Below are 22,454 nucleotides of genomic sequence, written 5' to 3'. Positions count from 1 at the left end.
CCGGCGTGACGTTTTCACGCAGGACGTCTACGTGCTTACGAAAAAAATCATGGAGGAAGTAGGATACTATGTAGTGCACTGTCTGGCAGGTATTTGATTGCTTTTGTGGTTTTGTTAGGCGCTTATGCATCTCGGAAGTGTTTCGAAGCGCCAGGTAAAGATGCCAGTGGGTTTGTTTGTTTTTCCTATTTCGATTGTAGCCACAGCGGATTTGTGTGTGTATTCTTGGCTGGTAAGTAGTATTCCCATCCTTGGCTCCCTGCCCCTCGCCCCCAAACAAGTGATTTGTGGTCGTGTAGCTAAGGCCGAGTGAATTTCAGGGCAGGTGTTTTTTCTGCACATTTGGCTGCAAGCAAGTCGGATTTGTTGTTTGCGGCGGCGTACTTGCATGTTAGCCACTGTTGTGTTTCTGCCCTGCGTCCCGCTACGCAGTGACGCAGGGCAAGTGAATAAAAGCTCCGCCCCTTGGTGAAGGAGGCAGTTCCGGGGCACAAAGCTACCTGTGTGTGCGCGCGCGTATTTCTTGTCAGCTCCTGCGGGAGCGACGCCAGAGCGGCCTACACACACGGCCGCTCCCGTTCGGGCCCAAGCCAGCACTACGCGAGGCCCGAACGCAACATTGGCGACGAGGAACGGGATCCGAACACGTGTGCCACACATCGTCGGACGTGCGCTTTGAAGCGACGCACATAATTTTTGAACACCCGGTGGGGGTGGGCCACACGACAAAACCCCCCACCCCAAAAAAAAAAAAATTCTTTCATATGCAGCCATCACGCGCGTACGCTGTGATTTGTCAAATGGTGATCAAGTCACCTCTGTAAACCCAGCAAACCCGGGACATTGCTGGGCCAACACACAGGTACAAGGAAAGCAGTGAGCAGGTCTACATAAACTGATGGTGTCAGGAACACTGGAAAACAAACCCAAGTCCAATTGAGACCAGCTGGAAATTATCGCCCGCAGGAGGAGCCACAGTCAATGCTCTGAGGTGAGGAGAAATTCCCTGGCAGGGGAGAGGGAGGCCACGCCATGGCCACTGGAATGTCCACCCCCAGGCCGAGCACACCATCTAGACTTGCAGCCAACCTATCTGTGTCAACGCCACAAATTCGATCACAGGGCAGCTCATCCATAATGATACAGCCATTTGACCCTTTCACGGATCCTTCATCGGTTGGCCCCCGATGGCAGTTATGGATTCAGAAATTTGAAATGGCTATGGATTGTAAAGATATTACTACTGCCAGGAAGATGAGATCACATTTGTTGTTAAATGTCGGGGATGAAGTACTGCGAATCTTCAACTCACTAACCATTGACTTTCATATTCTGTACAACAATTCAAGCAGAGGAGGAAACCCTTGATGCATACCACACCCGGCTCAGAAAATTAGCCATTTCATGTGAATTCACAGACACTGAGAAAGAAATCAGGAGACAAATAATTAATGGCATCCAATCGGAAAAGTTGAGAAGGATGGTATTAAGTGAAAGAGGTATCACGCTAACACGCATTCCGGAATTGGGTCACCAGAGAGAATTAGCACATGCCAGAGCAGCCCACATGGGCACAACGCTTCAAAAACTACAACCTGCCCTCACAACAACCATAGTGGCTCATGTCGCCAATCGTCACTCAACAAAAGAAGAGGTTGGGGGAAACACTATACATACCCGATGGCAACCGCGAATTCCAGGGCCAATGGAGTGTGGATGGTGTGGTGGTCCTCGACATGGACGGCAAAACTGCCCGGCACAAGGGACCACGTGTGGTGCATGTGGTAGGATGGACCACTATGCAAAAGTATGCCGGTCATTAGGAGCTCAACCATCAACAAACAAACCATGCCACGCCAATGAGAAAAGTGGGAACAAGAAAAAGAAACAAGCTGGAACCCGACAAATAGAGGCCACAAACTCATCCACTGACGACGAAGGAGATGACATGAGTGCAGCACCTCAAGAGGCGATCAAGGAAAATTGGAGAAAAGGGAGAAAAGTATATATGGTCTCAGCCCTTAATCACCGACAAGCCACGTCAAGAAAAGGCCGCAGGAGACGAAAATGCCAAGTCATGATCCAGGACCAGCACGTGTGAATGACCATCGACACGGGGGCATCAGTCAATGTTGTGCCCAAAAGCACTTTCTGGTTACTACAGCCTCAGCCGGACCTCAAAAACACGGACACGCTACTATTTGCATATGGATGTAAGAAACCCTTACCTGTGGTGGGCAGATTCCGCACCACTCTTAAGCATGGAGAAAACAGTTTAACATCCAAAATATATGTAGTAAATGCTGGCATCGAGTGCCTTTTGAGTGGTGACGCAGCAGATCTGGGGTTGGTGAGATTCATTTGCAAAGTGAATGAAGCACAAGAGGTTGAAAAACTCCTGGGAACGTACCCTAATCTGTTGAAAGGAATTGGGTGTTTAAAAGGAAAATCCATTAAACTCCACATAGATGAATCCGTACAACCAAAGGCTGTCAGACACCGAAGAACACCATTCCATATGCGTGAGCAAGTGGAAAAAGAACTATGAACACTTGAGAAGGCCGGGATAATCGAAGAAGTAACAGGACCTACACCTTGGGTTTCTCCAATGGTTGTCACAAAAAACCAAAACAGCCAGGGAAGGTCCGCATCTGCATAGACATGAGGTTACCCAACGCTGCAATCAAGAGGGAGCGACACATAACGCCAACACTGGATGAGATCGTGGCTGATCTCACGGGATCAAAAGTATTCTCCAAAATAGATTTGAAGGCTGGATATCACCAACTACGATTACATAAGGAATCCCGGTAGATAACAACGTTTTCAACACATATTGGTCTGCGACGATACAAACGTTTAAGTTTTGGGATCTCCTCAGCAGCGGAGGTTTTTCAGCAGACTATACAAGAGCTCATAAGGGACATATCGGGTGTGTTAAATGTGAGCGATGATATTTTAATCCATGCAGCTGACAGAGACGAACACTTGAAAAGACTGCATATGCTCCTCGGCATATTGGAAAGTGTTGGACTAACCATCCACCGTGAAAAATGTGAATTTTTCAAAACAGAGTTGTCTTTTTTCGGCTATACATTCAGTAGTAGGGGCATCTCGCCGGACCCACAGAAGGTTGCTGACATTCAAACAGCCAGTCCCCCTACATCACCGACGGAAGTGCGCAGTTTCCTAGGGATGGCCACATACTGTGGAAGATTTATCAAGAATCTAGCTACACTGTCGGAACCACTGCGTGAGCTCACTAAAACCAACACAAAGTGGGAATGGGGGCTAGCGTGTCAAGTTGCATTTGAAAACATTAAAGAATCCTTATCAACGGACACCAAAATGGCCTATTATGACACCACACTTCCTACAGAGCTGTATGTTGATGCCAGTCCCGTAGGTCTGGGAGCCATACTGACTCAGGTGACAAGAGAAGGGGTACAAAGGCCGATAGCATATGCATCACAAGCTCTCGCTAAGACTGAACAACGATACTCTCATATTGAGAAGGAGGCCATTGCTGTTTTATGGGGTTGTAGACACTTTCACATATATTTGTATGGCAGGAAATTCACAACATATAACGATCATAAGCCTTTATTACCCATATTCATGGGCACCTCCTCCCATCCTCCGGCCAGGATTGCAAAATGGCTTTTGCATCTGCAACAATATGACTTTGAACTAAAATATCAACCAGGAACTGGAAATCCAGAAGATTTTCTGTCAAGGCATCCCAGAGAAGCAACCACACAGGAGGTCCAAGTGGCAGCAGAAACAGAAGAACACATATGCCAAGTGGTGTGTGAAATGAGACCAAAAGCGGTCAGCAGCGAGGAGATTGCAGAGGAAACACGCAAAGACCAATGTTGCGACTTGGTGAAAAACACAATCTTATCAGGCGAATGGAATTCTTTCCTGAAGAACATTCATAACAAGACACAAGAAGCCAAAACATTTCTTGAAGGGATGTTCACAGTACGGCAAGACTTATCTATCACAGAACAAGGCCTGATCCTTATAGGAGACCGCATTATCATCCCCATGAGTCTTCAAGAAAGAATAGTAGCGTTGGCACATGAAGGCCACCAAGGAATGGCACGAACAAAGGCTTGCATCAGATACCGAGTGTGGTTTCCACAAATCGATGCCATGGTTGAAAAACTAATCAACACTTGTTTACCTTGCCAAATCACTGGTGCCCCACCACACCCGACTCCGATTCAGTCACCAGTGCGAGGATGTGGAAGATGGGACACTATCAGCCTTGATTTTTGCAAAATACAGGAAAACCTATATCTTCTAGTGGCTATTGATGCCCATTCACGCTACCCTGAAGTAGAGATAGTGAACTCAACAGCTGCGGAAGTGGTGATTCCAATGATTGAAAAAATGTTCGCGACACACGGTTTACCCACAAGGATAAAAAGTGACAATGGCCCTCCGTTCCAAGGGGAAGAATTCAAACATTACTTACAGGACCTAAACATACAATATCACCACATAATGCCAAGATGGCCCCAAGCCAATGGAGATGTGGAGCGTTTTATGCGGACACTAAATAAAGTGCTGAGGATATCGAAGGAAAATGCCAGCTCTTGGAAACTCGATCTGTATCGGTTTCTACGGAACTATAGGGTGACTCCACACAGCACGACTGGAATTCCCCCAGCAGACTTAATGTTTGGTGTGCTGGTCAACTCTTCCATACCACACCTCCCTAACAGAAGTCCGGATAATTTTGACACTGAACGAACAGAAAGAAGAAGAACAGAAGCCAATGAGCACATGAGCACCATGAGAAGGGCAAAGCAGTCAAATCTTCAAGTGGGTGACCACGTGATAATGTTGCGTAATCCTACCAGATCTAAGTTGAACTCTCGGTATGAGCCATCCCCATGGATCATCAAGGAAAGAAAAGGCACCATGCTTACAGCACAAAAAGGACACCAAAGTGTAACACGTAATGCAGCATGGTTTAAAGCTGTGCCCTGTAATCTGTGGACTGATGGTGAACAGCCGCAAGAAGCTGACACCTCTACGCCGGATGGCGGAGGGACATTATATCCACACGAAGCAGAAAGAGCTGATGATGGAGCATGGGAGCTGTGGAGTGAGCCTGAGATGGGTGAGCAGGACACTGAAGGTGAGGCACCCTGTGAGACAGTGGGACCCCGGTCACAAGGGGGGGGGCTATAGCCTGAGAGGAGCCACCCGGCCTCCAGATCATTTAAAAGACTATGTATGTCCAGTGTGGGCCCCCAAGGACTAGAATGTGGGAGGCACTTTTCTGCTATAAATGTTTATTCATATATCTAATGTTGATCCACTAATGCAACGGTGGGCTGTCATTTGAACAGATCTATAGTTGATGCATGTTTGTGTTTGGTTTTATTCATTTTGGAATAAAGGAGGAATGTTGTGTTTCCGCCCTGCGTCCCGCTACGCGGTGACGCAGGGCAAGTGAATAAAAGCTCCTCCTCTTGGTGAAGGAGGCAGTTCCGGGGCACAAGTATACCTGTGTGTGCGCGTATTTCTTGTCAGCTCCTGCGGGAGCGACGCCAGAGCGGCCTACACACACGGCCACTCACGTTCGGGCCCAAGCCGTCACTACGCGAGGCCCGAACGCAACAACCACCTCCAAACGGCAGTGGCTTTTTGCTGTGTTCACGGATTTCTACATAACTACAGCATATTATCTGTCTATTGGGGGCCTGCCCTGGACCACCGGGCAGGCCCATCTGGATGTCGGGATCACCCGACGCAGTCCTGATGGGCGGCGATCACGCCGCAAAAAATAGAGTGGGGAGCACCCCACTCGCACCGGATCACCGGAGGGACCCATGTGGCCAGGAGCACCCAGCTCACAGCCGCCCCGGCTCTGGGGGCACCCAGGCCGGGGTGGCATCAGTCAGCCATGATCACATGGCTGGGTACCAGTGAGGGTGGCGTCCCTGGGCCTACTCCATGCGGTGCTGCCCCAGCAGGGGCACCCAAAAGAAAGGACACCGGAGTCAGGATGGCTTTGACTGACAAGCCAAGCGGCTCGTACCTTTTATTAAGTTGGCAGCATGACCCATTACAACATCCTGGGAGCTACCATGCTCCCAGGAGGGGTGCCATGCAACACTCCTCCTTTTTCATAACAAAACAAAATCCCCAAACCTCAACACAACCACACACTAATACTACTGTGACCACTCTACTAGTTTTTCACACCCTTTATTAACCTGGGTGAGTGGTTCTGCTATCACAAAACACTGATGAGAGCTACTGGCCCCACATTACATTTCCCACCGACCGGGTCATTTTAAGCAAGTTCGTGGCTGCAGGCTCCACGTCTTCATCGAGATGTCAGTGCCCATGTCCTTCTTCCGCCCTCGTGGGGTTGCAGGCGGCCATCCTGAATCCTCACCACTGTTCCCTTCAGACAGCCTCACCAGAGTCACACAAAGAGAAAACCGGCAAAGACACACCTGGGAGGCCCAGGGGCCACATCGACCTTGTCCTTCGCTGATGGAGGCAGATAGCGTGGCAGGCTGCTGGCGTGATCATGACGGGCAAGCTCCATGTTCATGGCTGGCAGCGCTGCACCGGGGAACGCAAGGTCGCTACCCCAGTCTGATCTCTGGGTGGTTGCAGGAGTACTCGAGGAGCACGATGGCAGGGTGGGGGTTTCGACGCTGGGCCACTCCCTTATTCGCGCCGGGCTCATTGATGTTCCCCCGCCATGTCCACTGGCGACATGCATCCGGATCTTTTTCATAGTCAAAACTCCTGAGGGCGCTCAAGCACTCCCCAGGGAGCTACTACCCTTCCTAGCTCTTTGTGTCGAGTTGAGAGCCTCTGTGAAGCACACAGTGACGGGCCTGGGGACATCCTAGCCCTAATGTGCTTTCCGGGCTCATGGCATGTCTGTTCTGGACCTGGGTGGTGCTGGTCCCCAGGCCCTCCTCGGTCTCTTGAGATTTGCCCCACACTCTACTGATACCCTGGCCGCGCCACAGAGTGAGTGGTAGCCACGCCCCCATTTTACCACAGTCCCCGTCCTTTGTTGTGTTTTCCTGCTTGCCGGTTACTGTGTGGCACTTCCCTTTGTTCACCCTTTTTGTCCTTGCAGGCCCTGGTGGTGGGTGGGGGCGCGTTGTGGTGGGGGCGGGGCTCCGTCTCCCCCATCTAGGGTCACTGCCGCCTTTGCAGCTCTTCTCACGGGGAAGAGAGACCGCAGGTACTGCAGCTGGCGCCGCTCCCCTTCCGTTGTGGCCGATGCCAGGGGGCAATCTCGCTCCCCATGTGGGAGAGGGGGGCAGCTTCCTCCCTCCTGGTGGTGGTGGGGGCAGATCTCCTTCATCAAGCGACCCACTCCGCACACCTTGATGTACGGCTGCCGCAGGCGCTGCCCCCAGTATCTCCATGTTCACCTTTATCCCACTTTGGCATGTGAGCACACGCACCTGGCCTACCCCGCCCCGCTCTCGATGCTTTGTCTGCCACCGGAGCGGGCGCAGGAGAGTCTGCCGTATCTTCACGGCTCCCGGACCGCTGCTGGCCACACAGAACTGCAGCCACACCACCTTTTTCTTGGGCCGCTGCGAGCTTCAGTTGCCTTCCGATTATTATTTTTTATTATCTATTTATTTTCCACCGCGGCAGGCCCGTGTTCTTGATGGGGGCACCCAGGCCGGGTTGGCATCAGTCGGCCATGATCACATGGCAGGGTACCAGTGAGGGTGGTGTTGCCCAGCAGGGGCGCCAACCTTGTGGAGGGCCCCGTCCCTGGGCCTACTCCATGCGGTGCTGCCCCAGCAGGTGCACCCAAAAGAAACGACACCGGAGTCGGGATGGCTTCGACTAACGAGCCGGAAGCGGCTCGTACCTTTTATTAAGTTGGTCACGTGGCTACTGCCATGTGATCCATTACAACATCCTGGGAGCTACCATGCTCCCAGGAGGGGTGCCATGCAACACTGCCTACATTCCAAAATGATAAACCCGGAGATCTCTCATCGGAATGCCACGCCCAAATGTTTGCAAGGCCACGCCCACACGCTGACAATATATTTTATTTTGTGCTATTTATTTTACAATATGTGTTTAATAAACTCCCATGATTGTAATAAGGACTAACTGTGCGAAACATATTAATCGATACATCATAAATATATAGATTGAAATGTGAACATATTCTCAAATACACGCCACTATATATATATATATATATATATATATATATATATATATATATAGAGAGAGAGAGAGAGATGCAACATACCTGTTCGCCATAGCGGAGGCCGTAAGGTGTGTCCTTTATTACAGTTAACTCGTTTTGAAGGCAAACATGAGCGCATTTCGAGAGGGGCAGCAAGCAAACGTTTACTCCTGTCAGATGTGCTGTTGAAAAGTGCTCAAGGACTCGTTGCTTGCTGGTATGTGTGGCAGAAAAGGGATCATAGCACACAAATTTAGTGGAGACACAGGGATGGCTGGAAAACCCAGAGACTCCACACTGTTCACTTGAGAAAAGCGCGCAAGCTAAACCCACAGGTTAGGCAGGTATGCGTACAGTGTATACACCATCTTTCTTCACCCTTAACTGCGCAACCCAGCTTTCACGTTTTGAACAGCAATGAAGTCAGCCAGTTAGAAATTAGGCCCTATGTCGATCCGATTTGACCACAGTCGAATGCTTGCTCCGTTGTTTGCCTGTATAGGACAGTTCCTTCGTTTCCCTGTGTTGTCTCACTGACTAGAATGCCTGCATGTTCATGTGTACTATGCTAGCATACAGTGAAAATGCAGACTCCTATAGTCTTGCCAGCAAGATGACGACAATGCAGTATTTTGCCTTAAAATTCTATATACTGTAGACAGAGATCTTCAATCTGTGGGCCCTTGCACATATTCAGTCAGTGCGATGTGATGGGGGCGTGGCCAGGATATAACATAAAAGCAGCTTGGACGTGTGCTTTCTGCATTTGGTTTGCAAGTCCGGGCTGCGTTGTTGCTTACTGCTGGTGCCCTCCAGCGTCTTGTTGCCGGTAAGGATGCCGCTTCTTGGCTCACCCCACCCCCACACACCACGGTTGGAGGGGGTGCGAGAAATGGGTTTTTGAGGCCTTTTCTGCTCCGCTATCCCCTTGTGGACCCCGAAAGGCGGATGCTTTGGGAGCGGAGGCAAGCAGGCAGGCTAGATCACTGCAATGCTGGTCCCCCTGCGCCCCTCTCCCTCTGAGCCCCACCTTGGGGGCCCTGGGGACAGAAGCACGCATTGCTGGTGTTGTATGATATCTGGCTCCCCCTAAGCAGATTGTGGACCTCCAGCAATCTGCCGCGGGGAAGCCGGATATCCCATAACACTGGTCCCCCTGCTTTAACTGCCCCTCTGCCTTGGATCTCGGGACACGGCCTGCCTCAGCCTGGACCAGGCTTTACCAAGCCCCCAGCTACGCCGAGGGAATCTGGAAGCTCGGTGAGTGAAACAATCTTCCCTGTGCACACTTCCCTGGTCGTCACTCGTGCATTTCCTTGCTCTGTTTGCCTATCCCGCTTGTTTTCCACTGTCCCAAAAGTGACACTGCGGCAATCAATGTGGCATGAACATCAATGGGGGGAGTGGGGGAGCTGGCATTATAAATGCTGGGCACATTAATGTTCAAATGTGTATTTTAAACGTTCATGGGAAAAAAGTCATATCCAAACTCAAAAACACTGCTGAAACTTGCATTGACGAGTTTTTTTTTCTTTTTTTCGGAGCACCACGCCAATACTCTGTAATTTGTGTGCAGTGTTAGGCAACAATTGATGTAGTAACTCTGTGGGAGACGACACAACCCTTGTCCTCTTGTTATTGGGTAACCCACCTTTTGTTATAGGCCTGTACTACACAAGTTGGTAGTGTGACTGAGGAGACAGGCTTATCTCAAGAGGGGTAAATGTGAGCTGTAGCAGCGAAATCCAACAATACAAGTAGCCAAGTAACACTTACACTCAATGTTTCAGTTATACATTCTTTAAAAAGGGCAATAAATGTAACCATCAAATATACTTTTCCAGAATCAACACAAAGCTAGTAGATACTCTTTAGAGATGCTTCCTATACACTTACTACACCCGGAGGTGACTTTACTAATTAGGACAGTAATGGCATTTATATATCACTAGTACACTTTGTAGATTCTGAGATTTTGTAGAAAGGTAAGGTTAAGGGAAAGAAAAAGGTTAAACAGGTTTTGAGCACTTAACTCGTCCAATGAAGTCTAGATAAAAACCTTTCGGGGCAATGATAGTTAAACACCAAGTTATCACCTCTGAGGGACACTAAGTATCAAAGTCAAATGGACTATGAGTCTGCAGGGAGCCAGGACAGCCAAAGTCAATTGGAGCCCAGTCTTTTGCACTGAGGCCCTTCTTAGGTAACAAAGTTAGAGAGTTTGTTGAAGAAAAATCACTGTAGGGTCACAAGCTCGTACACATGTGAAGGGTAGAGCTGAAATCAACTCTAACAAAGTAGCCACTGCAAGTCTCGGCAGAGAAGAGCAAAGCTAAAGAAGACACTGAGGTAAGTACACTAAGTCGGAACAGTACCTTTAGAAGAGTGGTCCAGCTGGCTTCTGTTTGGTTGCAGTGATGCAGATCCTGGGTTCCTGGCCCTCAGTCATGGGGACAAGAGGGAGGATGTCTGAAGGACTCCTGCGGCAGCAATTCGGATGTCGGCAGCATCTACAGGCTCTTTTCAGATTAGCAGCACTTGGCGATTTCAGCGCTCGGTAAACGGCACCACAGTGGTTCTTCTCGGTAAACGGCACCACTGCGGTTCTTGGCTACCATTTGGGCTCCCTTCACTCCTTGAGTTCTGCACTCTGGTGAGGGGACTCGAGCTCTAATTGTCCTGCTTCTGGCGGGTCCTGGGGAGACTCTTGCAGCTTCTGGCCGGATCACAGACGTTGCACTCGACTACAGATTTCTCGACCCCTGGCACTCAGTTCCTTTAGCAGCAAAGAAGTACAACCCGTCAGGGAGGATGGTGCAGTGGAGTTCGTCTCTTGGTCCCACTAACCAAAGGCAAGAAGTCGTCCCTTCCAGAGCTTCTCTTGTCAATGAGAAAAACTAGTTTCAGCACAGCCGCAGGGCTTCACTGAGTAATTCAAAGGTCTGGGAGGATGCAGCAAGCTTAGTTTGCTGTTTCTTCATCGGGTTGTTCTTCACATTGGTCGACTTTGTGTTCAGTCCCAAAACCCTTGTCTTTTAAGCGGGTTTCTCCCATTCATGCACAGCCTAGCTGTCACTCAAACAGCCAGCCAATCGGGACTGTGTGCATTCAGGCATTCCTAAAGGCAAACGGGTGGGAACCTCCCTCACCTCCTGCCCTTCTAGACACACTGGAGCCAGAGGCAGGTTTCAGTACTGAGCCCGCCAAAGGCAAAACGAACAAAGGGCTCAAACCTGGCTTGGAGTGCAGAGTATAAAACCAAGCAAGACCTCGCAAACAGTAAATGGCAAAAACAGGCCACACCGCTTTTGACAAAATGGTCACCCGTGGGTGCTATACTGCAGCTGAGGATTCAGCCTGCGGTAGAAAAGCACAGTGGTTGGAAAATTAAACCACTGCCACCAACCATTTAAATTAGTGACGGTAATAAACCTTTTTACATGAGCAGGTAGGAAAAGGGGCTACTAAGTAACCCCCCAGCAATCCACAGAAGATGGTGTGTGCTGGACCTACAAAGAAAAGGTAAGTAAAGTCAATTTCACTTTACTATTCTTGGGAACAGTAGTTCACACAAGAAAAGGTATTTAAACCTTATGAGAAATCTAAAGGATTTCTCTGTGACACTGCACTGAAGGTGCTGTGTGTCATCATATAAAAAGTGGATGCCCATGGAGTTTGTCAGGAAAGACATCATCCAAATCAGGTAAAAAACGCATGGGTGAGAAAAAGGGCTGCCTCACTCCAGGGTTAAAAATGAAAAGTCCTACATTCCAGCAAAAGAGCTGGGGGTCTCTAGGGTTGAAGGGAACTAGCAACAGAAATTAGAATTCCACCTACTACCCCTTGCTTTGTGTTTTTATCGCCAGTTTTATTTATAAAGATGTTATATTTGTCAAACTGATTAATCGCAAAAAAAAGCTTCCATGTAGTAGTTATGAGGAAATGAAACTGGAAACGTGGTGCCAACTTTTGATTTTCACCAGAGGCAGAAATACCCCAACCCATTGCTCAACCCATCCCCTGGCCAAACACATTTTATAGCACCTCCTTTTTTAATAAGTAATTGCAAAAAGTAATTTGTCAACCTGAGTCTATGCATCTCTTGATGTACTAAAAATCATTGCATTACCAACAGTACTTTAAGTGCGCCACTTCCGCTTTAAATCACTTATGCGGAATTCATGTATATCTTCCTGCTGTGGGTGCCATGCCTTCGCCTGCATGAGGCACCATGTGTTGCATAGAAGCCAGGGGTCCTCGTGTCTGGCACGGCAGCCGCAGTAGAGTCTGCTGCTACTTCAGTGCTGTCACTGAACTGCAGCAAATGCTAAATGGCTATTACTCAGTGTTTCCGAAAGTTATCTTGATGGGTTCAGCACTACCGTGTTGGATTCTCTGTAAGATGTGTAGATGAGTGATTGGGATGCCGGCAGGCTGGACTTCTCAACTATTCTAGGCAGGGAATAGGAAGGGTAAAATATAACAAGCTGATGCTCTTGCGCTCTCTCATTTTTTGTCTCTGTGATTGAGTACGAGTCACGTTTTCAAGTGTGTGTACTCGGACTGCTCTATGTTCTCTCTGCCATCTGGGGTGGACTGGCCTGTAGGGAACGTTGGAGTTTTCGGGGTAGGACTCTGCACCGTAGGTCCCTTTTTGTGTGGGGGAGGATGTGCGCCGACTGGCAGAGTATAGTGCACAAATATTGGTGAAGTCAATCTGGTACGTGTATAATATATTTTTATTGTAATTTTTCAATTACAGGAACACAAATTGGCCCTAACCCATCTAGGACATCAAAGTCCCCAGCAGCAGTGGCGCCATCAGCAATCCTGACATCTGTAGTAAGACTTGCTGAAGGTAAGGATGCATTTTTTAAAAACTGTATTTTGCTGTGGGTGAAGGTGGGGCAAATTTTGTTGGCAGTCGCCACCAGGTATTTCAAACATTTTTTTGAGGCTGTTCATTTCTGATGTTCAATTTGGGGCGGTACTGAAACTTCACGTCTCATGTGGGAGTTGAATTTATGGTGCACTGTGTGTACTTTCACAGCTTTAGGTCCTGCTTAGTAGCTAATGCCTGACACCTAAGAGCTGGTTTTAGCCCCTTCTCATCTAGTCTTAAGTTTGAAGTCTCAGGTAGACCCATGTATCCTTGACTAACTGTTCATTTTCATTGCAGCAGCATCGCTCCAAGCATCAGTGTATCAACCTAACCACAGTGTTCCAGCAAAACAAATCCAATGAAGCACTTGACCCAGTCACGCAGGCAGGCAAGGATTTATTTTCCCTGTGTACCATTAGTTGAGTAGTGTTAGGTAAGATTGTTTGTGGGAGACTGTACCAGCCTTTCCCTCTTGGCAATAGTTAACACAATCTTTGGTATAAGCATGTACTACACAAGTTCGTAGAGTGACTGACTGAGCAGCCATGCTTATCTCAAGAGGGGTCAATGTGAGCTGAATGGTTGTAACATAGCCTTTCAAAGTGACAAGTATCCAAATAACACTTACACTCAAGGTTTCTTGATTAAACAATTATTTATTAATTTAACAGTTTGAATAGGCCTTCTTTAGAAGCGAGCAAATATGTAACACTTAAATATACTTCAATGAAGTTGTGATGGTTGAGCTAAAACATGGCGCTGGTGCGCAGTGCAGAGCCATAATGGATATTTATCCATACCTCAGTGGAAAGCTACACTTGCTTTGCGAAACAACATGTTTTCAACGTTATTCGCTAATGGGCTTGGAATGCAGGCCTTCTCAGCCAAGGACACGGCGCTGGGAAAGCTAAGATCCGCAGTTGCCGGCTGGTACCTGATAGCGAAGTTTGTTTTGGTTTGCTATGCCTGTGCCAAGGTCTTGAGATGAGTTATGGAATTGTTTCCCGGTGCGTTTAGGAGAGAGAAGCGTTTTGCTCCTTGAGGTTACTGTCGGTTGACCCAGCTGGCAACCAACGGTCACCCATCAATGCGCAAGCGCATTGCCAGAAGGTTCGAGAAGTTGCCACCCATTGTTGAGGAGGGCATATATGCGGAAACCCTCAACGGTCAGACGGGATAAGCACAAAGACCTCAGTCGGAGGGGGGACGCTTCGGTCCGACACTCCTGTGGGTTGTTGTGCTCTCGGCCTGGCTGTTATCGGGGTCTTTCAGCCGCTTCTGGCGAGATGAAGTTTCATTAAGTTACGCCCACGGTTATGTATTTCTTTCTTTGACTTCTTTATGTTTTCTGTGATCTATGTCCATGTGAGTTGTATGAGTTATTTCTATGTACCTGTAAGCTTTGAATAAATAGCCGTAAAGAGCTGATTATCTTCTAAAGTGTGCGTGGCTGTGAATTATTGTGTCTGTTTTTGGGTTGAAGTATTTGCTCTATAATTGCACTGGTGATTTATGGTAGTTCCGTGCACTTTTCAGAGGAGAGCAATACAGAAGTACACTCTCAGTTTCAATAAATCAGACCCATTTGGGGTGGCACACAGACACTTCCTACACCCTGAGGTGACTTCAATAGCTAGGACACTGGACATTGATATATCACTAGTACATTTAGAACAATACTGAGTTTGGTGTCAAAAGGAAAAGGTTAGGGAAGAAATAATGGTTAACAAGTTTCTCAAACAGGTAAGCACGTTTAAACCCGCCCCCAATGCAATGTAGATTAACACTTTCCCAGCTACACAAGTAAAGAATGTGTGACTTTTTGCAGGGACAGCTCAAAACACAAAGTCAGAGGTCAGTAGAGTCTTCAGGGAGCCAGGACAGCCAATGTTACTTGAGCAAAGTCTAGGGGGGCTGGAGTTCTTCGTGAAGCGAAGTAAAAAGTCTTGCACAATGTTAGAGAGGTTTTGTTGAAAAAGAAATCGCTGTTTGGCCACAAGCTGGGAGGCTTGTGATGGGGAAAGCTGCAAGCAACTCTGTAAAAGGTAAAAACTGCAGGTCTCAACTGAGAGCAAGCAAGTTACACAGCAAGAGGTAAGAACCCCTTAGTTTACAGTACCGTAGGTGTGAAGAAATCTGTTCCTGCTGGCTTCTGTTCCTGTTGTAGTCTGGCAAATACTGTTGCTCCTGGGCCTCAGTCGTGGGGACCAGAGGGAGGACGTCTGGGGACTCCTGAAGTTTGCCCACTGCTGCCGCCGACTATCAAACCGTAATGCAGATCAGCAGCACTTTGCGTTTTCAGCTTCTCACAAATGGCACCAGCGCGGCTCTCGGATACCTTGTGGGCCTTCCTTGCTTCCGGGGTCCAGCACTCTGTTGAGATGGCTCAGGCTTGGTTAAGTCCTGCTTCGAGGGAGTCGGGAGGATATTCCTGGAGCTCCGGTCCGACTTAAAACCAATGCACTCAATTCTGGTGTTGCTCTCCTTTGCACTTGGTTCCTGCAGCAGCAAATGGAAGTACAGCCAGCTTCGAGAGGATTTCCAGATGAGTTCGTCTTGGGGTTGATTGGTCCCACCAACCCAAGGGGACAAGTCCTTTGCAGGGCTTCTCTAGTTTAGGTAAATTCGGAGCTTCAGGACTGCAGCAGGGCTTCATCGGGCAAACCAATGGTCCAGGAGTTGCAGCAATCATCTCTTCCAAGTTTTTCTTCAGAATCCTTCATCCAGTGGTTGACTTTGCCTTCTGTCCAAAAGACCTTGCCTTTTATGCAGGTTTCTCTTTCATTCGCAGCTTAGCTGTCACTCAAACAGCAGGGTGTCTGGTCGGCTGGCTGCCCTTGGTAGGAGGACAATCACCTTTTGGGTGCCTTCCTGTAACCAAGGAGACTAAGCACAGGGAGTTTCGGGCACCTCCCTCGCTTCCTGCCCTGTCATACACGCTGGAGCCAGGGGCGGGCTTCAGCAGTGAACCCCACCAAAGACAAAACGAACCAAGGGACCAAACCTGGTTTGCCGCGCAGAGTAAATCTCAAGAAGGCCCTTTACAACAAGAAGTGGCGAAAAAAGAAGAGCAGGGCTATTTGACAAAATGGACACCCATGGGTGCTTTACTGCAGCTGCAATTGCAGCCCGTGGTAGAAACACTCAATGGTAGAAAAATGTAAACACTGCCACCAGCCATTAATTGTAGAAAGGGTAACAAAAATGTTACATGAGAAAAGGGGATACTAAGTAACCCCTCCAGCACCCTATGGTAAGGTAGTGTGTGCTGGGTCTAGAAAGTTACAAATGTAAGGAGTCAATTTCACTTCACTGCTCTTGGAAGCAGTAGCAGTAGTTTAACCAAGAGCAGGTATTTAAGCCTTTGGAAAATCTGAAAGACTTCCCTGTGCCACTGCACTGAAGGTGCTGTGTGTCACAATGTAAACAGATGATGGCTATGGAGTTTGTCGGACTTCAAAACCAAAAGAAACAGCGTTCAAATCACAAAAATACATGAGAGAGTGGGAAAAGGGTCTCACTCTCTCCAGTATAAAAATGAAGTCCTAAAGTCCAGCAAAACAGCAAGGGGTGTCGTTAGTAGAAGGGGGGGGAATTAGCACATTTCTGAGAATATCGGCCCTGTGCAATGTGCACGCAGGTGTGGTTTCCGCTGCCAATCTGTGGCCTAGTACAGGACTGCACTTAAAATAAGATTTCGAGCTAGGACTTCCTGATCTGAACAGGGAGTCTTCCTAGACTTCTATCAATGTGTTTTTTTTAAAAAAAATCCAACCAGTATCTATGTCCTGTTTTTGCAAGGGGCTCTTTTCCCCCCAGATTTTTCACATGGTTTCTTTTGAATCTTTGCATGTGGTGTTTACCATTGTTGTACTCACCACCCACCCTTGAACCTTTTCACGTGGTTCATTTGAGATCTTAGCATTTTGTGTGTGTTTTTGTTTTTGTTTAAAAAAAAAAATGTAACCTCTAAATTGTTTTTAAAAACTAACGTGACATACACTAAAGTGGGGGGATTGAATGTTTTCAGATTCAGGCTCCTTTTTAGATCGTAAGTGAATAGAACTATTTTACTGTACCGGTTGGGGGTAGATTTAGAAAGACAGCTCCGCGACCGCACAGAGCAATCTTTCTAAATCAAACTGTCATACTTTTCAAACCCCTGCCCCAGTGGACTCGTCTCACATGGCAGAGGTGAGTTTTGAACTGTATGTGTGTGAGTGTATGTGTGGAGTATGAATGGGGATGTGTGTGTTGATGCTGGTATGTGGGGAAATTAGGGGTTGGGGGGGGTTCAACCTTCTCCCCTGGTCCCCCCCAGATTAACCGGTGAAGGAGAGGGTAGGGGTGGAGAAGGAGGGGAGCAGTATGTGATATTTCTGCATTTTAAAGCCAACACAAAAGTCGCAGGGAATAAATCGATCTTTTTTGTGTTTGGGCTTTAAAATGCGGGAATATCACATAGAACCGGATCTGTTTCCTAGTGCCCAAAGATGGTTGGAATCTCAAACGAAAATCAGGAGAGGTGGAAACGGACAAAAGAAATACAAAAACACAGAAATATTATCTCTTTTTTGGACATTGGGTTTAGCATGGATCGCAGTTGCTGGAGAAGTTAAGCTACAGTTTGTGGTGCTACACTAGCAAATGACCGCTTGAAGCCAACAAAATTAAGGTGGCATTTGGAAACAAAACATGTCAATTTTAGCAAAAAAAGACCAGGTATTTCTTTGTACGGCAGCTGCAAAGCATAAAAAGCAAAAAGACACTGCGTGGCCTCAGTGCCTGCAAATGCTTTGGAAGCTACCACATTGATACTATCTGGGCAAAAACAAAAAGCCTTTTACAAATGCTGAGAAAATTATTCTGCCAACAATTCTCGCTGTCATCCAGGTAATGCTTGGTGACACTGCAGCAGAGAAATGCAAAAGTATCCCTATGTCTGACACCATAATTTTCCACTGCATCACTGACCTGTCCTCTGAAATCAGTACAGAACTGATATCGTGCTTGAAACTGTCATTTTGTCCTACAGTTGGATGAGGTCACTGACATTTCAAAAGAAACTCATTTGATTGCTTAAGTGAGGTACTGCCATGGAAAAGATATATTGGCGGATTTATTGTTTTGTAAACCAATTCAGGGCAGAGCAACTGCATCTGAGGTCTTTGGCATTAAGTTCCCACTGTGTGAAGCGTGTGTTGGTATTTGCACGGATGGTGCTCCTTCAATGTTTGGTGCTAGACCTGGGTTAAAAGCAAAAGTGTTGGCAGTAGCTCTGCATATATTGTGGACACACTGCATGAAACACCAGGCAGAGTTGCCTGTGCACAATATGGGGAATGAACTTCCAGATGTGCTGACTTCTGTTATAAAGATTGTACATTAGATTATGCACCCCACAAGGTAACCCGTCTGTTTGCCACATTATTTGCAGAAATGGCAGCTGAACATGGTCCTTTATTTCGGACACAGAGGTCAGGTGGCTCTCCTGGGCAAAGGTTTTAAATTGGAAACTAAGTCAGACACTTTCTCCTGGGTTTAGACCAGACAAAAGAAGCGCCTGTGTGTGATTAATGCTGGCTTGTAATGTTGGCTTACCTTGGCAACATCTTTGAAAAGCTACGTTTTCTAAGCCTTTCCCTGCAAGGCACAGAAACCACATCATTTTCTATGAATGCATAAATAACAGCATTCGAGCAGAAGTTGGAGCTTGGAAGTCAGCATTACCGATGCGTTTCCATTTATTAGTAGATGCTCCTGAGGAGACGGAATAGGATCTTTCATGTGTTGCTGAACTAATGGGGAACTATCTCGGAACCAGTACTTTCCAGAGGACAATTGCAACATCTTTGACTGGGTGGTTCAGCCTTTCCCAGCAGACATGGGGGCCCACTTCCCAATACACCTCGAGGAGGAACTAATGGAGCTTCAAAGTGACCGCCTACCGGAGAGCCAATTCAAAAAATTGTCTTTGGCCAAATGTGTCTGCAAAGTTTTTTTTTTATCCAAATGTGCAGTCAATGTACTGTTACCTTTCAGCACCTCGTACCTTTGCGAGATTGGATTCTCAGCACTTGCAGCCCTGAAGACTAAATATCGGTGGAGGTGGAGGAAAACCTGCGGTTGGCTATTGCAAAAATTGAACCCAATAGTGACAGGCTGACTGCTGCTGAAAGACAGGCCCACCCTTCACACTAGTTCTGCAACATGCCACTATCCAACTTGCTTGTGACTGCATTGATAGTAATCTCAAAGTTGTACTGAAGAAAGAAATTGTTAAATCAGTTGCATATTAAACTTTACTGTTACAATAGGAACGATTCTCTTGCAGCTCTAACCTTCTACTTAACTGCCCCTTGGCACCTGGATGCCCACATGCTTTGGTGCGGTATAAATATAATAACGTAACATACTGTAGGACAGCAATATTGGCTGTTTTATTTTGTGGGAAAAAAATATGCAACACTACTTTTAGTCAAGTCCCCTGTATTGTAGCAAAACATTCTGAATGCTGCGTTTACAAATTTTTGTCCCCTAATTTTAGTTATTGCAAGCAATGATTTTGAAAGAATGTAGTGTTTGGCCCCCACATTTCCATTTGAGACACCATTCTACACCAGCATGCGATAACAGTTCGCAACCAAAACACATTTTGGAGTCCATGTGTATAGAGGGGCCCAAGCCAGGTACACTTTTCCCAGGTGGTCGGGGGAGGGGGGCGCTTTGGTTCAAAACAGTTTGAAGACCACTGCTGTAGAGTGACTATCTTATCAAGAAAAAGGCAAACAATTTAATTGCTATCTTACTGGCACCGTAACATATATTTTGATTGCTAGTTTGGAAGAGCATTTAGACCCTCCCTGGTCCTTAGGGGGACAACTGCACCTGCGTCCTTGAACAGCGGAAGCTTAATGTACTAAACAAACCGTTGCAAATTCCCTGGCTTGTTTTTAAAGTGGTCCATTATCCACATTCTTGCCCTGCACTTGTGGCCAGTTCTGTGCTCTGTTACGCGAGCGAGCGTTGGAACGTGGTGCGGCTTGACGCGTATCGACGGGTCCGTTACTCTAACCGCGAAGGCTGCGAAGGTTGCGGGAGAGAACAGCGTTGCGGAAGCTCACGATCCCCTGCAACCCCCGTATACTGTACGCCTACAGCAGCGAACATAGCCCAGGGATTGGGGTCGCAGTGGGCAAGCGGTGAGCTAGCGGCTGCTACACGCGAGATCGCGGCCTGGGATTACGGCGGTCTTTGAGCAGTGGCTGTGGAGATTACATGGGTGGCTTAAGGACCTGCAGGGAAGCGGAGGGCGCCCGGAGCTGTGAAAACCTGCCTACCAGCAAAAGCGCCCATGTGAGGGCGAGGGCTGGGCACTTGGTAAGATTTATTTTAAGAAAACCCGGCTACTTTTTTCTTTTTCTTTTCGTTTCTGGGCCGTTTGACTTGACCCTTGCTAGGTCCTATTTTGAAGGACCTAACATGTACTTTGCCCTGGGTCTGGAGGCTGCAGTGCCATACGTTCGACCTCAGTAGGAGACTGTAGGTCACCCTTGGATCTGGCCTTCATACTTTATATGCAATCAGCTCCCTGTGACTACCTGAATTCCATTTGGATAACTGTGATCAGTTGTTTGCAACCGAGCTTATAGGCATACTCAGCCCAGGTAACTGCTAATACACTGCTCTAAACTGTGTCTCTATACACGTGACACTGAGTTTTTAGAGATTATTAAAGAAGCATTTCAAGACTTAATATGCTATCAGTTAGGAAATGCTCTGCGACGAGATATAATCTACGTAATCAGAAGAGCAAAACCTTGACAATAAAAGCAAATAGAAACAAAGGATCCAAAGAAGCACCTGTGGAGAAAGGAGCCATCACTGATTTTTTTCTCGCTTCCTGATACTGCTAATATTACAACACCAACTCTCCTGATGGATAAATCTACAGGGGGTTCTGGTATGAATACCTCTATGGAAGCACTTGCTGAAAGTGTAATAGATAACAATTCGCTATTGGGCTTGTGTTTATCTATGCAGAGATCTATGACTCCTTACCCAGTAAGCAATTCAGCTATCCAGAATGATAGCTATCAACATCTGCCTACTCACACACAGCGGGAAACATACAACAGTCTATCAGCTTCTCCAAATTTGGATGTACATTTGGAATCTTCAGAACCTGATTGCGGTAGGGATCAAGGGGAAAGTCAGATAACCTTGGGTGACTTGCAATCTTCAGTTGCATCTTTGCAATTTGCTCTGAACACCCTTTTAAAGATGTGTGGGAGGATACTGGAAGTCACTCTTACCTTACCATCAGCAAATAATGGTAAAAGTGATGTGCCTCACAAGGAAGAGAAGATCATCCCGCCAGACTGCCCGGAGATTGAAGACATCGATTCTAACACCCCAACGAAGAAGGATGTCTTCTACTCACGTAAACAGCGATGACTGGTGAAAAGAGCCCTTGCGAGGAAAAAGCGCCAATTGGCAACCTTAAGACCACCGGACACAGTGGACCAGGAAGAAGAAATATCTACTCCTACCAAAGGCAGCACCCCTGTCATGATGCCTACCTCCAAGGAGCCAGGTCCGACCCAGCAACCCCAGAGGCAGGCATCATTCCCCCCAGGGAAGTGCCAGCGGGCCCAAGCTGGGGCCCTTTGGACACAGTCCTGGTGCCTTAGGCGCCAGGCTCATGTTGGACCCCTGTCCTGGCGCCTTAGGCGCCAGGCTCATAAAGCTCGACATGTGTTCAAGTGTTTTAATGTGCACTTACCTGATGCAGACCATTCTGCTACATCCAGGCCCTCTTGAGGCCTGAATGGAACTACTTTACCTGTGGGACTACTTTCTACCTGGGTGTGGTCGGGGAAGGATACATACCTGATCGGTGGAAGGATACATGCCTGGAACTTCTTCCAAATCTATTTAAACCACGCTCGATCAGCAACTCACGCTTCGTGTTGTTCTGCTCCTCGCAGCTGGACGCTCACCGTGTCAGCTCCTGCATCTGGACTTCAGCCACGCCTGTCAGCATCCTGGGTCGCCTGCAAAGGGAGATAAGAGAGAATTGGAGAGAAAGAAGACCTTACCTGCTAAAGCTGCATCACGGGGACATCACACCGACGATCCTGAAAGGGAAGACATCATTTTAAAAGCATTTCGCTTCGATCACTGCAGCGCTGCATTTCACTCACCTTTCCTGGGCGCCGATCATCCGGATCCGCACCCACTTCCCAGAGCCTAGAGAGAAAAGACAAGAAAACGAGGTGAGAGAAGGAAGGGAAATAGGAAAAGCTCAGTTTCCTTCTAAGACTTACCTGTTGGGTCATTCCCATTTCATTTCGG

General features: G+C 47.6%; 1 long non-coding RNA gene across 1 annotated transcript; it reads left to right on the top strand.

Annotated features, from left to right (window-relative positions):
• Positions 1 to 41: 41 nt before the first annotated feature.
• LOC138521454 (uncharacterized) lies at positions 42 to 14,537 on the top strand. The gene is made up of 2 exons (XR_011283050.1): positions 42 to 89; positions 12,978 to 14,537. It is a non-coding gene; the product is annotated as an uncharacterized lncRNA (long non-coding RNA).
• Positions 14,538 to 22,454: the final 7,917 nt, after the last annotated feature.

Source organism: Ambystoma mexicanum, chromosome 13, assembly GCF_040938575.1.
Source record: "Ambystoma mexicanum isolate Mex_15411 chromosome 13, UKY_AmexF1_1, whole genome shotgun sequence".
Classification (NCBI taxonomy): Eukaryota; Metazoa; Chordata; class Amphibia; order Caudata; family Ambystomatidae; genus Ambystoma; species Ambystoma mexicanum.
This window is presented reverse-complemented; position numbering and strand designations above follow the sequence as displayed.